This window comes from Hemiscyllium ocellatum, chromosome 5 (assembly GCF_020745735.1).
Source record: "Hemiscyllium ocellatum isolate sHemOce1 chromosome 5, sHemOce1.pat.X.cur, whole genome shotgun sequence".
Classification (NCBI taxonomy): Eukaryota; Metazoa; Chordata; class Chondrichthyes; order Orectolobiformes; family Hemiscylliidae; genus Hemiscyllium; species Hemiscyllium ocellatum.
Genome location: NC_083405.1, coordinates 131,874,293 through 131,888,508, shown reverse-complemented (window position 1 = coordinate 131,888,508; position 14,216 = coordinate 131,874,293). Strand labels below are relative to the sequence as shown.

General features: G+C 40.7%; 1 protein-coding gene across 6 annotated transcripts in view; it reads left to right on the top strand.

The window, feature by feature from the left end:
• ctdspla (CTD (carboxy-terminal domain, RNA polymerase II, polypeptide A) small phosphatase-like a) overlaps positions 1–14,216 on the top strand; it is a 268,785-nt gene that overhangs the window by 179,032 nt on the left and 75,537 nt on the right. The gene's annotated exons all lie outside the window — the stretch shown is intronic.

Here is a 14,216-nt window from a genome sequence, read left to right as displayed (position 1 = left end):
TAATTAAAAAGGTAAGTATAAGCTCTGTTCATAAGTCTAGACAAAAGATAAATTGTGCGCATTATATGTTTAATGTTGCTATTTCAGACACGTTTATTAATGCTGGGCTGTCAGCATTTTAATGCAAAATTTAAAAACATAAATTTCAGTTTTCCTCACTCATTTGTTTACAAATAAAAAATTTTGACTTTTTATGTGAGCATTATTAGCAATGTGGTTGTAACATTGCAGAAATGAAAAAGATGTATTGCTCATATTTTATTTCTGCCTAGAATTCTTTTTAATGAGAATACTGGAGTTAATCTTTCATACTTAGCCTAATGTCCTGTTTCTGAACCAATTATAGTACTCTGCTATCCCATCAGAAACTCATGAAATTCTTGCTGTTCATTGTCCCTGTGAGAAAGATAAAAGGTTGTCATGTGGTAGCAGATGTCAAAGTGGCTCATGTAAGAGAAGCAAAATAAATGGGCATTTCCAAAATCATAATTGTGATATGAGTAATCTAAATTAATGCTGAGTTTTATCGAAGACATGGGCTCTTGAGAATCTATCTAAAATTCACCAGAGGGCTGAAGCAATATTGTACAAATGACCTGTTGCTATTGGATGTATTCCTGCAATTTTATAATTATGAAGCAAGAATTCATCCTACAAAGTAGCGGGTATTGGATCACATTTGAGGCTTCCTATATAGTAAGCTGCATATTTCAGCAGATGGTCTTTTTTCTCAGATGTTGTTCTATCTTGGTTGGAGCTGGTCAGCTGCTCATCCCAAATGTGGAAGAACTGGGATCATCAGGAGAACCATAGGTGTAGCGTTCCACCTGGGTTCTGGCATAAATTGGTTAAGGCAAGGGAAACCAGAATGAAAGCATGTAACACGTATAAAATGGGAAATTTTTTTTAAGAAAAGCATGTGGAGAGTTGAAACCATTTTGTTCTGATGAGTTTAATGTTCCTAAAGTTGTGTAAGTTCGACAACTCAACCCTGAAAAAACCCACCATGACAGTTTGATGGCAATCTTCAGAGGTACAGGAGTTCCCAGGGAGTGGTGAGAGCATCTTGGTTTTAAAACTTGAAACATATTTGAAAATTATCATCTGCCTGATAATTGACTTCACATTTCTAAAGCTGATTTTGTGATTGTTGACCCACATTGACCTACAGTGATTCTTTAGTCCAGGCTTTTGAAGATGTACTCCAGAGTGCCTACAGAAAGTTGATACATCAGTGTCCATCAGACAGCCCATAGCTTTGTTGTGTCTTAAATTATTTCCACGTGCTTTAATTTCTTTGTTATAAACTCCTTGGCTATTTTTTGTCTTTTGAATTTTTTTACAGGTCATTACATTAAAATTTGGTTCAACAAGTTCAGTCAACCCTTATGTCAGCTTGAATTGTGAATGTTAGCGTGTAATTTAGCTGTGAGCAGCATCATAGCTAAAACAAAATCTGCTCCTGGCGGGAGCTGATTGACAAGCTCTCTCCAATCCTATATCACTAGGTAGCATTTGAGAATGCTAACTGAACCTATTTCTCAACCCAGCGACAAAATCAGTTGGTTCACTGCACCAGCCCAAAGCAAACAGCACTCAGCTGGAACCAAACACTGAACTTTTCTCATTGACATGGTTGAGTACTACATATGTGGTACATTTACGATGGAACCATTGGTAAACTGCAGAGGGAATCATAAAGTAATTAGGAGACCACAGAGGCATGAAGAAACAATGACAAGCAAAATTATGGACACTCCCAAGGTATTCAGTAAGTATATTAAGGGGAAGAGGTGATGTAGGAATCTGTTTGGAGCTGGAGGATATTGTCAAGGACTTCATTCAGGAGGAGGATGTATGAACAGAATTTGGGGAGAGGTTCTTGAGCAGGTCGACATAGGCAATGGGGAGATGATAGAAGTTTTGACAGGCTTAAAAGTAGAATGTGTTATATCACATGCCTCTGTCGGATAGAACGGAGGACATTACAGGGATTCTGATCCAAATTTTTAATTAGTCAGTGGCCATGGGAGTAGTGCCAGAAGACAGCTAACTTGGCTTCACTTTTCAAGGAGGTGGCAGAGATAAACCAGGGAATTACAGACCAATGAGTCTAACATTAGTGTTAGGGAAGCTATTGGAGAATATTCCACAAGAGAGAATTAATCTCTATTTAGACAGACAAGTTTGATCAGGAATCGCCAGCATGGCTTTGTTAAAGGGAGGTCAGACCTTACAAATCTGATTGAAGTTTTCAAAGAGGTGTTAAGATGTGTAGGTGAGGTTTGTGCAATTGATGTAATTATGTTGATTTTGGCAAAGCCTTTGAAAAGGTTCCATATAAGAGACTGATTAACAAGGTAAAAGCACATGGAATCCAGAGTAACTTTGCAAAATAGGTCCAACGTTAGATTTGTGGTAGGAAACAGAGGATGGTGGTAGAAAGCTGTTTGTGTGATTGGAGGTAGATATCCAGTGGTATGTCACAGAAATCAGTGTTGAGGTCCTTATTGTTTGTGATATTTATAATTGATGAGAGATGACTGTGTGAGGGGGATGGTAAGTAAGTTTGCAAGTGACGTAAAGATTGGCTGGCTGGTTAATAGTGAGGAAGAAGGTCTTGGGATACAGGAGGACATGGATGGGTTGGCTGCATGAGCAGATAGAATTTAAATCTGAAAAGTGTGAGGTGATACACTTCAAAACAAGTAACAAGATGAGGGAGTACTCAATGAATGGCAAGATGCTAGGAAGCTCAGCGGAATGAGGGTGCTTATCCACAGATCTCTGAAGTTGGCAGTGCAGATTAATAGGGAGGTTAAAGAGGCATATCAGACACTTAGCTTTATTAGTAGTGGCACAAATTAGATAAGCAGGGAGGTTTATATTGGAGCTGTACAAACCTTAGGTTAGGTCATCACACAGTAGCATCGCTGGAAGAAGTGAAGATCCACCAGGGTGTTGTCCGAGTTTGAACATTTTAGCTGTAAAGCGATGCTAGATATACTTGGGGTGCTTTCTTTAGAGCAGAGAAGGTTGAGTGGGGAATTGCTTATGAGGTGTATAAGATTATCGGGGGCTTGGATAAGCTGGATAAGAAGCAGCTGTACCCCTTAGTTGAAGGATCAGTAATGAGGGGCATAATGTTAAGGCAAAAGCAGGAATTTTAGAGGAGATTTGAGGAAATATTTTTCTCACCGAGACTGGTAGAAATCTGGAATGCACTGCCTTGGAGGGCAGTAGTGTCAAACCACCTCACAACCTTTACAAAGGACTTGGATGAGCACTAAAAATGTCATAGCATTGAAGGCTATGGGTCAAGTGCTAGAAAGTGGGATTAATGTAGATAGGCCTCTTCTGTGCTGTATGACTCCTTGACTCTAAACGATCAGCTGGGTTGAATTTATGAGGGAATTAAGTTGCCACCCACTGTAGTCTTCAAAGAATGATTTGGTGTGATATGCAAGCAATGCAGAATCCTTAAAGGCAAAGACACTGTTTATTCAGTTAACTAACTGAGATAAAAGGTAGTATCAAACTAAAAATAGGGAAAAGTCAAAATCTTGAAGTGGAAGGAACTGTAAAACGTAACAAAGGAATACATTTATTTCAAATAAAACTTGAGAGTGATAGAGTTTTTGTAAAACAAGTACTAAGAGATGTGTGACTTCTCATGGTAGGAAACCTCAGAACAGTAGAGGCCCTTCGGCCCTTGATGTTGTACTGACCTTTTATCCTACTTTAAGATCAAACTAACCTACACACCGTTAGATTTACTATCTTCCATGTGCCTATCCAAGAGTTGCTTCAAGGTCCCTAATGTGTCTGACTCCAGGCTAAATACAAGAAAAAGTGAGAACTGCAGGTGCTGGAGATCAGAATCAAGAGTGTGGTGCTGGAAAAGCACAGCAGGTTAGGCAGCAACCGTGGAGCAGCAGAATCAACGTTTCAGGGATAAGCCCTTCATCATCATATTCGTGATGAAGGGCTTATGCCTGAAATGTCGATTCTCTTGCTCCTCGGATGCTGCCTGACCACCTGTGCTTTTTCAGCACCACGCTCTCGACTCCAGGTTGAATATTGTCCATGTACTACCACCCTCTGTCTTCTATGGGCCAGCCAATTCTGTATCCAGACAGCCAGATGTCCCTATATCCCATGCCTGCTTACTTTCTGAATGAGCCTACCATGGGGAACCCTATCAATGCCTTGCTAAAATCCATGTATACTACATCCACCTGCTCTACCTTCATCTTTGTGTTCTGTCACATCCTCAAATAATTCAACAAGGCTTGTGAGGCATGACATATCCCTCTTAAAGCCATGCTAATTACCTCTAATCAAACTATGGTTTTCCAAGTAAACATAAATCCTGTCTCTCAATCCTCTCCAATAATTTGCCCACCACAGACGTAAGACTGACTGGTCTGTCATTCCTAGGATTATCCCTACTCCCTTCCTTGAACACGGGAACAACATTAGCCACCCTCCAATCATCTGGCACTACTCCAGTGGAGAGTGAAGATGCAAAGATCATTGCTATAAGGCATCTTCCCTCGCTTCCTGTATGTAACCTTGGGTATTCCCGTCTGGGAGGAGAAAGTGAGGTCTGCAGATGCTGGAGATCAGAGCTGAAAATGTGTTGCTGGAAAAGCGCAGCAGGTCAGGCAGCATCCAAGGAGCAGAAGAATCGACATGAGCCCTTCTTCAGGAATGAGGAAAGTGTGGGGACCTATCTACCCTGATGTTATTCAAAATTTTCAGCACATCATCATCCTCAACATCAACCTGTTCTAGCATATCAGCCTGTTTCATGCTGTCCTCACAAATGACAAGGTCCCTTTCAGTAGTGAATACTGAAGTAAAGTATTCATTAAGGACCTTCCTTACCTCCTCCAGTTCCAGGCACACGTTCCCTTCACTATCCCTGATCGACCCTATTTTCACTCTGGCCATCCTCTTGCTCATCACATAAGTGTAGAATGCCTTAGGGGTTTTCCTTAATCCTACCTGCTAAAGCTTTTTTACGCACCCCTTATAACTCTGTCCTAAGTCCATTCTTCAGTTCCTTCCTGCCCACCTTGTAACCCTCTGGAGCCCTGTCTGATCCTTGCCTCTTCAGCCTTCTTCCTCTTGACTCGAAGTTCTACATCACTTGTCATCCAAGGTTCCTTCACTGTACCATCCCTTCCTTGCCTCAGAGGGACAGACCTGTCCAGCACTATCAGCAAGTGCTCTCTAAACAACCTCCACATTTCTTGTGTGCATTTTCCTGAGAACATCTGTTCCCAATTTAGACGCCCCAGTTCCTGCCTAATAGCATTGTAATTCCCCCTCCCCCAATTACTTTCCCATACTGTCTGCTCCTATCCCTCCCCATTACTGTAATAAAGGTCAGGGGTTTTTGATCACTACTACCAAAATGCTCTCACACTTAGAGATTTGGCACCTGGCATGGTTTGTTGCCAAGCACCAAATCCAATATGGCCTCCCCTCTCGTCTGCCTATTACATATTGAATCACGAATCCTTCCTGGGCATGCTTGACAAAACCTGCTCCATCAAAAGTATTTGAACTAGGGAGGTTCCAGTCAATATTAGGGAAGTTAAAATCACCGGGGACACCAACCCTGTTACTTCTGTGTCTTTTTAAAATCTGCCTCCTAATCTGCTCCTCCATGTCTCTGTTGCTATTGGGAGGGCCTGTGGAAAACTTAAAGTGACTGCTCCTTTCCTGTTTCTGACTTCCACCCATACTAACTGTGTAGACAAACCTTCTTTAATGATCTTCTTTCTGTAGCTGTGATACTATCTCTGATTAACAATACCACTCCCACCCACCTCTTTTACCTCCCTGCCTTCCCACCTATTCCTTTTGAACTATCTAAACCCTGCAACATTCAACAACTTCCAACTTGTGGAAGTAGTAGTTACAAGCAGCGCAAGATTAAAAGAAAGGTTATTAATGAGGAATGTGATCCCATTAAAGATACGTGACAGTGAGCATGATCCACAAGGTAGAAATAGCAGATTTATTAAATTTCATAGTGGAGGAGGAGACCCTATTCCTGTTCCTATGATGATTCAGATAGATGCTGAAACATAGTGCCTTTATTTTGAACTCTGCTACCCTGCTGCACTGCATTTTTGGTGTATGTCCCAACAATTTGCTATGTTTTATGTCCAATCTCGAACTTTGATCTTAATTTCTGTGTCTGAGTTCAAGTCTCACCTGCTCCAGTGATGTGTCATAACATGTCAAGACAGGTTGATTAAAAAACAATCCCGTTTGAGAGAAAATGTATCTTAGTGTTGGAGAGTCCAGAACAGACTTTAAAAGTAGAAATTTGCTTTTTGGGAAATATTTCTATAGACGAAGATTGGTTGAAATCTTGAACTCTCTTCCTCAAAGTTGCTCAAAAAGTTTGGAGTCAGTAGATAATTTTGATTTTTTGTTAAGAACATTTGCTTGCCATATGAATTAAGGTAGGTAGAGTGCAAAAGTGCATTACAGGCTTGAGGAACAGCTTGTCCTCCCTTTTGAAATGGGTAGAACTCCAGAATATGGTGATGCCCCAAAGACCAGGGGTTTGTAATTTCATCTCATTTTATCTTTTGTAGATATGTCTGTTTAATCCCAATTCCTTGACCTTTCTTCATGTACCTAAAGAGCTCAATTAACTATACAGTCAGCTCTGCTACATCTTGCGCTTCTTCAACACAGATTGGCTAAAGTGTGATTGAAGAATTTAGACATTATTTGTAGAATGTGAACTTTCCTTACCTGAACTGGCTAGAAAGTGATTCCGGCCCATTAATTTAAATGCTGCTGCTATTGCATGATTTTCTTTTTAACACAGGGTCACACAGGGTTATATCAGAACCAACTGTACTTGCCTTGGTTCCTGGTGCTGTGCTCCATATTCTTAGAATCCTGTGTGCAGCTTATCATAGCTTCACCGTTTGTTTTAATCCTAATCATATTATAAACCCTTTACTCAGTCAATACTGAATAATGGGGATTTGAAATGATCCTAGCTGTACTATTCCTACAGCCTTCCATCTTGATTTGCTTCTAAGCAAGCAGCACCTGAGCTCACAAGAATTCACAAGTGTTATTTCAGCCAATGCCCTGACTGTTATTTTGACCAATGGCCTGAGTGGATGACATTCATGATTTAGATTGGTCCTTGTGCTGAGGTCATCATTTTCCCTGTATGAAAATAAAACACTGGAGAAACTCTCAGATTGGACAACATCTGTGAAGAGCGAAATCTGAGCTAATGTGTGAATTCTAATGATTCTTCAGGACTCTAAAATTCCCCTGTTTACTGAATTCCTGCTCTGGGTTAAAATCCGATCTGAAGATCCAGTTGCATTAAGAGATTCCCCTGCTTGGGAGAAAGGTGTTGTTCTCTACCAATCCTACTAATTCCTTTCCTTTATAGAAATGTCTTAATCAGATAAATTTTTAGTGTGCATGCCATGTCCTGCTTCTAAATCAGTCACTTTATCCTTGATTATTGTTCTACTGAATTACAGCTTTCTCCAGTTGATCCTTTGCCAGATGGAATATCCAAGGTTTATTTCAGATAAGGACCTGGATAGTATTCTGCATATCTACATGAGCATTTTGCTTTGATATCCCATCCCTGTTGTAATGTTGGTAATACCTGAATTTTTCTTTGTTTCAGCAACCAATGATTTATGTACCTGGAAATAATCCCATTGCTGATCTGTTTACCTGTGTTTCACTTGCAATCATTTCTGGCAATTTCATACCCAGAGGATGCCATTTTACACTTCATTATGTTAAATTGATTGTTTTAAGTTACTTTGCTCTTCTGTTTTTTTATATAATTGTTTGTTTCCTTCATGTGTCACATATCACTGCCCAACAAAACAAAATTGGCCCCTTCATCCAAATTTCTTTATTCATTACTCTTAATCAGTTTCCATCAGTACCATGCGGTTACTTTCAATTTCTTTTGCATTTCAGTTTTTAACGAGCAAGTTTTTGTCTGGGATCTCATTGAACATTTTTCTGAATGTGTTTGTGCATGGCATTCATAAACCTTTCTCTTTCCATCTGCTTAATGACTATCAGCTATCTCTGTCAACTCAATTACACTTGACTTTTTGGCAAAGTTAAAAATCACACAACACCAGGTTATAATCCAACAGGTTTATTTGGAAGCACTAGCTTTCGGAGCGCTGCTCCTTCAAGTAGCTGTGGAGCAAGATCATAATGCAAAATTTATAGCAAAAGATTACATGTCATGCAACTGAAACGATATATTGAACAAATCTGGATTGTTGTTAAGTCTTTTATCTTTTAGAATGGGTTGCAGGCATGGTACATTGGCGAGACCAAACAGACTCTACAACAATGAATGAATGGACACCGCGCAACAATCGCCAGACAGGAGTGTTCCAGTCAGGGAACATTTTCAGCGGTCAGGGACATTCACCCTTGGACGTTCAGGTGACCATCTTCGAGGCAGACTTTGGGATATGCAACCATGCAGCGTGGCCAAGCAGAGGCTGATAGCCAAATTTGGTACCCATCAGGATGGCCTCAACTGAACTTTGAGTTCATGTGACACTATAGGTGACCCCACTACACTAAGCACACACGCGTGCATGCGCTCTCTCTCGCGCTCTCACATACTCACTCACTCACTCACTCATCCACGCACACACACCCACCCATCCAAGCATACACGCGCGCGCACATACTCTCATCCATGCACACGCGCGCTCTCGCTCTCAGGTGAACTCACACAGCCATTCTCTCTCTCTCTCTCTCTCTCTCTCTCTCTCTCTCTCTCTCTCTCTCTCTCTCTCTCTCTCTCACTCTCTCACTCACTCACTCGCGCATGCACACGCACACACACCCACACACACACACACGTCTATGGGAAGAATTTGTATTTGCAGAAACCTTCTATTTTGCTCAAACAGCATACAACCTGCAGGCTAAAATCCATGTGCAGAGGAACCTCGATTATCCAAACAACACAGGCGGGGATTATTTTGTCGCATAATCAAATGCCGGATAACACAATTTAGCCAAGCATTGGGACCTTGCGATCTTGCTGGATAATCAAATACCGGATAATTGAGGTTCCTCTGTAACACGTTATAAATTCCTACTCTGGAAGTAGAACCAGTCTGATTGTCTGAGCTGAGATGTCTCCTTTTTTAAATAAAACTTTGTTACCTTGGGAATGTGATTGGAAAGAAGTTCTGGGATTTATATGTTAATGAACTGAAACCTGCAACCCATTCTAAAAAAATGAAAGACTTAACAGCAATCTAGGTTTGTTCAATATTTCAGTTGCATGACACTGTAATCTTTTGCTATAAATTCTGTACCTTATGATCTTGCTCCACAGCTACCTGATGAAGGAGCAGGACTCTGAAAGCTAGTGCTTCCAAATAAACCTGTTGGACTATAATTTTGTGTTGTGTGATTTTTAACTTTGTCCCCCCTAGTCCAATGCTGACACCGCCACATCTTGACTTTTTGAGAGGGAATCACTGAATGGTTTCAACGCAGAATCAGGCTATTTTGTCTGACTTGTCTGTGCTGACCCTCTTAAAATCAATTTGACTAGTTCCACTGACTGCCCTGTTATTTGCTCAAAGCCGGGCAAATCTCTCTTAAATGGTTATCCATTTCCCCTTTTGAAGGATGAAACATTTCCTAACTTCAAAATTTTGGTATTATTTTGTATTAAATGTGCTACGGAAGATATTTCTCCTGAATTCCCTATTTAATTCATTAAAAAAACTATCTTAGATTGGTAGAACAGTAAAATGACACAAGTTGGAAGAGAGGGTGAATAGGTAACAGATGATGATTGATGTAGGAAAATGTGAAGTGATCCATTTCTGTGAGAATAACATCGAGAGACCATGTAAAACAAGGGGTACAATTTCAAACAAGGTGCAAGATCAGGAGGACCTGGGTGTAAATGTCTGAGGCCAGCTAGAGCGAGCAATTAACAAGCATTCAGTATCCTAGACTTTATTAATAGGCACATAGAGCAGAAGAACAAGGAGGATATGCTGAATTTGTACAAGACAGCTGGAGATTTTTAAAAATTAGATTGATTATTGTCTGGCTCTAATTACTATGATTCTCAAGCCAGGTGCAGGCAGATCAATGAAAGATGACAGATTTTCCTTACCTCGAAAACATTAGTGAACCAGTTGCATTTTAATCGTGATCAACAGTAGTTACATGATGCCATTAGACTAGCTTTTTATTATATTCAAATACTCCATTTGCCATGGTGGGCACATGTCCCCAGAAATGTACCTTGGACGTTCTATGTAACTAGTTCGATGACGTTATTATCACTACATCATCACCTCTCAATTGTGGATGCCACAAGAACAGACGAGGGTACATTGGAAATGTTGCTGAAGAAATGCATAAGGTTCACTGGGGAAGACGTGATCAATCTCCCAGATGTAATAGTGGCTGAAGGACCTGAACTGAAGGGAATTTATATTAGGCAGGAAATGGTGTTGGAGAGATGGTTAGGTCTGAAAGCTGATAAGTCCCCTGGACCTGATGGTCTGCATCCAGGGTACTGAAGGAGGTGGCTCTAGAAATCGTGGATGCATTGGTGATCATTTTCCAATGTTCTATAGATTCAGGATCAGTTCCTGTGGTTTGGAGGGTGGCTAATGTTGTCCCACTTTTTAAAGAAAGGAGAGAGAGAGAAAACAGAGAATTATAGACCAGTTAGTCTGACCTCAGTGGTGGGAAAATGCTGGAGTCAATTATAAAGGACAAAATTATGACATATCTGGATAGCAGTAACAGGATAGGTCAGACTAACTGGATTTATGAAGGGGAAATCAAGCTTGACTGATCTGGATTTTTTTGAGGATGCAACTCTGAAGATGGATAGGGGGGATTCAGTGGATGTAGTATACCTGGACCTTCAGAAAGCTTTTGATAAAGTCCCACGTATGAGGTTAGTGAGCAAAATTAGGGCACATAGTATTAGGGGCAAAATACTGACATGGATTGAAAATTGGTTGGCTGACAGGAAATAAAGAGTAGTGATAAACGGCTCCCTTTCGGAATGGCAGGCGGTGACCAGTGGTGTGCCACAGGGATCTGTGCTGGGACCGCAGCTTTTTACAATGTACACTAATGATTAGATTATGGTATTAAAACTAATATTAACAAATTTGCTGATGACACAAAGCTGGGTGGCAGGGTGAAATGTGAGGAGGATGTTAGGAGAATACAGGGTGACCTGGACAGTCTAGGTGAGTGGACGGATGCACGGCAGATGCAGTTTAATGTGGCTGAAAATGTGTTGCTGGTTAAAGCACAGCAGGTTAGGCAGCATCCAAGGAATAGGATTTCCTATTCCTTGGATGCTGCCTAACCTGCTGTGCTTTAACCAGCAACACATTTTCAGCTGTGATCTCCAGCATCTGCAGACCTCATTTTTTACCCGCAGTTTAATGCGGATAAATATGTCGTTATCCACTTTGGTGGCAAGAATAGGAAGGCAGATTATTACTACCTAAAGGGAGTCAAGTTAGGTAAAGGGGCAGTACAACGAGATCTAGGCATTCTTGTACATCAGCCAACGAAAGCAAGCATGCGGTACAGCAGGCAGTCAAAAAAGCTAATAGCATGCTGGCCTTCATAACAAGAGGAATTGAGTATAGAAGCAAGGAGGTCCTTCTGCGGCTGTACAGGGCCCTGATGAGACCACACTTGGAATATTGTGCGCAGTTTTGGTCTCCAAATTTGAGGAAAGACATTCTGGCTATTGAGGGAGTGCAGCGTAGGTTCATGAGGTCAATTCCCGGAATGGCAGAACTATCGTACGCTGAAAGATTGGAGCGACGGGGCTTGTATACCCTTGAGTTTAGAAGGCTGAGAGAGGATCTGATTGAAACGTACAAGATTATTAAAGGATTGGACACTCTGGAGGCAGGAAGCATGTTTCCGCTGATGGGGGAGTCCCAAACCAGAGGACACAGTTTAAAAATAAACTTAGACAGAGTTGAGGAGAACCTACTTCACCCAGAGAGTGGTGGGCGTATGGAATGCTCTGCTCCAGAAAGCTGTGGAGGCCAAGCCTGTGGATACTTTCAAGAAAGAGTTGGACAGAGCTCTTAAGGATAGTGGAATCAAGAGTTATGGGGAAAAGGCAGGAACAGGATACTGATTGTGGATGATCAGCCATGATCATAATGAATGGTGGTGCTAGCTCGAAGGGCAGAATGGTCTACTCCTGCACCTATTGTCTATTGTTGTTCTGGGGAAGAACTACTTCAGTTACCAAGATTAGAGAAGATGGGTCTCCTCAGCTTAGAGTGGAGAGCTGAAGGAGATTTGTTAGTGGTTTACAAAGTCATGAGAGGCCTGGACAGAGTAGATAGGGAGAAACTGCCCCTGCTCGTAGAAGAATGGAGACTGAAGTGAGACACATTTAGTTATTTGCAAAATAGGCAGGTACAACATGCGTAAAATAATAATCTTACACAGTAAGTGATTCAGGTCTGGAATGAGCTACCTGAAAGTGTGGTGGGACAGCTTCAATTGAGACATTCAAGCGGATATAAGTTGAAAACTTGAATAGAAAAAATGTGCAAGTTTATGGATAAAAGGCAATAGATTGGCACTAAGGTTTAATACTGGTTTGGAGAGCCATTGCAGACACAATGAACAGATTGAATAACTTCTTTCTGCACCATTATACTTCTGTGATTTAAGATCCCTAGTTTTGGATAATCCCAGAGATGAAAGCATCTCTTCTGTTCCTTTGATAAAATGGGCTCTTCTGTTAATTTCAAAGTTGTCTTGTTCCTCATGACAACTTAGATAATTTAAAACATTTCACCGAAATGTTGATAGTGTCTGTCCCCTTAAATATTTGTTATTTTCATCCTTGAAGCAGCTGTGCAGTTAGGCCACTGCTCATGTGGAAGCAATTGGAAACCTGACTTGTGCACTTCATTTGTACCCTGTAAATTGAGCCTCTCCTCTGAAGTTTGTGCTAATTGCCAAGTCTTGTTAAGCTGTTTATTACATAAGATGTCTACTTATTCTTACATTGACTGTCAGGGACCACAAATCGACTGGACTCTTCAGTTAGACCGACAAGATCATAGTTATGTGTATGTTGCAGCTGAGATTTAACTGCTACTACTATGTAATTTAAACTAAAACAGGTGTACATATATGGAAAGATCACTGTGGGGGGAGGGAGAAAACAGTTATTTTGCATTTTATTGTGAATTGCCTTTTTTTCAAACCCTTTTAAAAATTGCAAGCTCATATCTGAAACGGGCAATTCAATTTATTCATTTTTTGAACATCTAAACATCTTTTAAATCCTAAAAAGAGCCTAGCATTGATTGTAATTAAATTAGCTACCATGATTCATTAGCTAGCCAACGATGGTGTTTTTTTCAGTTGTAGTTTTAGTATCACACCATTGTCTTTTCACACTGTCTCCCTACCAGTAACCTTCCTCCTTTTGACCATTTTCTATCTCATTAACTCTTGTCTGCTCTTTTCCCCTTCCCCTTTTATTCTCATCTCTCCTCACCACCTGTTCTCCCTACTTTTCCTCCCACATCTCCTCCTCTTCCTCTCAATCCTTAACCTCTTGTCCCACGCTCTCTTCCTTTCTCCCTTTATCCCCCTCCTCTCCATTTACTTTTTTTGTTCTTTCCTTCCCACATCCTTTTGTTCCTCTTCCATTTCCCTCCTCACCTCCTCCCCACTTCCTTACCCTCACCTGAATTGACTCTGCAATTGGGCATGAAACTCCTGTTAATTTTCTGTCCAAATGTAAGTTGAACAATGTAAATGCACAGATCTTTAGATCATTGCTGAATCCAGAAGTGCAATAACTTGTACTGACTAAATTGTTTAACTTTTACTGTTAGAATTCAATATTGCTGTAATTTAAAAATAAACCTATGAATCTAAATCAAGCTGAGAATTAGGCTCTATCTCGCTGTAGTACCGTTTGTAGAGTTTAAAATGGAGCTTTCCTCAGTTTGAGCTTTCTACAGCACAGTATTCAGTTCTGTACCTATACTTAAATCTAGTGATCAGTGATGGACAGAAGAGAAAATCTGACTGGGCAAAACTCTCTGTTGTTCCTGTGTAAAATTCAGACCTATAAGGGTGGATTATTAGGAGGCAGCTTCAACTTTGAT